Source organism: Primulina tabacum, chromosome 14, assembly GCF_025594145.1.
Source record: "Primulina tabacum isolate GXHZ01 chromosome 14, ASM2559414v2, whole genome shotgun sequence".
Classification (NCBI taxonomy): domain Eukaryota; kingdom Viridiplantae; phylum Streptophyta; class Magnoliopsida; order Lamiales; family Gesneriaceae; genus Primulina; species Primulina tabacum.
The window spans coordinates 20,970,216-20,972,256 of NC_134563.1; the positions used below are offsets into that span (position 1 = coordinate 20,970,216).

The 2,041-nt window shown below is 42.1% G+C and overlaps 1 non-coding gene across 1 annotated transcript; it reads left to right on the plus strand.

Moving 5' to 3' along the window:
• Positions 1-1,403: 1,403 nt before the first annotated feature.
• On the plus strand, positions 1,404-1,509 carry LOC142525686 (small nucleolar RNA R71). The gene has a single exon (XR_012815136.1). It is a non-coding gene; the product is annotated as a small nucleolar RNA R71 (small nucleolar RNA).
• The last annotated feature ends 532 nt before the right edge of the window (positions 1,510-2,041 follow it).

Below are 2,041 nucleotides of genomic sequence, written 5' to 3' on the forward strand. Positions count from 1 at the left end.
GCATTTCCACATCCTCCTCTATGTCGAGCACCACGAAATCTGCAGGAAAAATAAATTTGTCCACTTTCACTAGCACATCCTCAATCACTCCTCGTGGATACTTGACAGATCTATCAGCTAGTTGTAAAGACATCCTGGTTGGCTTAGGCTCTCCTAATCCGAGTTTCCTGAATACAGATAAAGGCATGAGATTAATACTTGCACCAAGATCACACAAAGCTTTGTGAAAAACAACATCCCAAATCATGCAAGGAATAGAAAAACTCCCTGGGTCTTTTAGTTTCGGTGGTATTTTGTTTTGCACCAAAGCAGAGCAATTTTCAGTTAAGTTCGCCGTCATGTGATCCTCCAACTTCCTCTTATTAGCTAATATGTCTTTCAAAAATTTAGCATAACTAGACATTTGCATCAAGGCATCGGCAAAAGGAATATTGATATGCAATTTTTTAAATACCTCAAGAAACTTACCGAATTGTACATCAAGTTTTGCTTTTTTCAGTGCTGCAGGAAAATGGGGAGGTATAACAAATTTAGATTTTGCAGTGGGTGCTAGTGTAGAGTTAGAAGACTTACCTTTAGATGTCTCAGTCAGTTCATCCGGCACTTGATTTTTTTCTTTTTCTCTTGACTCTAAAATTTTTCCACTCTTCAACTCAATGGCCTTCACTTGCTCTTTTGGATTGGTTTCGGTGTTGCTTGGCAAGGTGCCTGGTTCTCTACTTGCTATCATCTTCGCTAACTGTCCAATTTGATTTTCTAGCCCCTTTATTGACGCATCTTGATTTTGGAGTCTAGTTTCAGTGGACGAGATAAACTTAGACATCATCTGCTCTAGGTTGGACTTTTCTTTCCTAGGATGATCAGATCTGTACATTGGTTGTTTCCCGTATGGTTGTCCTCCTTGTGGTCAATTCTGACTGCTTTGACCACCCCATGAGAATTTGGGATGTTGCCTCCATCAAGGATTATAAGTGTTTGAGTACGGATCATTCCTTGGACGATTTTGGACTCCCACTTGGTTTACAGGTGCCCCTTCTGGCACATAGAAAGGACCACTGTCTTGACAGTCCTTAACATAGTGTTCTCCTCCACATTTTTCACAAAATATCTCTTGAAGACGCATAGCCGTGCCACCCATATTCAACCCGTCCAGTTTCATGTTCAAGACATCAAGTTGTGCAGTAATAGCAGAAAGGTCAGTTACCTGGTGAACTCCTCCACTCCTTCGCTGGTTGTTACTTTCAGATTGAGGATGATAGCTGCTAGCAGCCATCTCCTCCAGTAACTCGTATCCTTCCTCAGCAGTTTTTCTCAACAGGCTCCCACAAGCAGCAGCATCTATCATAGTACGATTAGGAGTAAGCAAGCCATAGTAAAAGGTTTGAACCACTAACCCAAGTGGAAGTTCGTGATGAGGACATCTTCTTAATAAATCTTTGAAGTGCTCTCATGCCTCATATAAGGACTCCTGCTCGAATTGAGAAAATGTGGTAATGTCTGCCCGCAGCTTCATGGTCTTAGATGGAGTAAAGTATTTAATTAGAAACGCTTTCGCCATGTCCTCCCATGTGGTGATCGAACCTAAAGGCAAACAATTCAACCATGCTTTAGCTTTATCACGTAGGGAGAAAGAAAATAACCGCAACCTAACAGCATCATCAGAAACTCCATTAAATTTAAAAGTGTCGCAAATTTCAAGAAAATCTGCGATGTGCGTGTTTGGGTCATCTACTGCAGATCCTCCAAACTAGACTGTGTTATGAATCATATGAATTATAGCTGGTTTGATTTTGAAGTGGTTAGCCCGCACAATCGGCCTCACAATGCTGGGGCGTGCTCCATCCAAAGAAGGTTGGGCATACTCCACCATCGGTATGCGGCGTGGCATCTCCACATATCTAGCATCATGGTGTTCCTCCTCATGATCGTTCTCGTGCCTCTCCATCAGTTCTTTCAGTCTCTGTTGCTGTCTTCTCCTGCGAAAAGTTCTTTCAATTTCAGGGTAAAACTGCTCAAGCTCCATGTCAAGTGACTTTGGCAT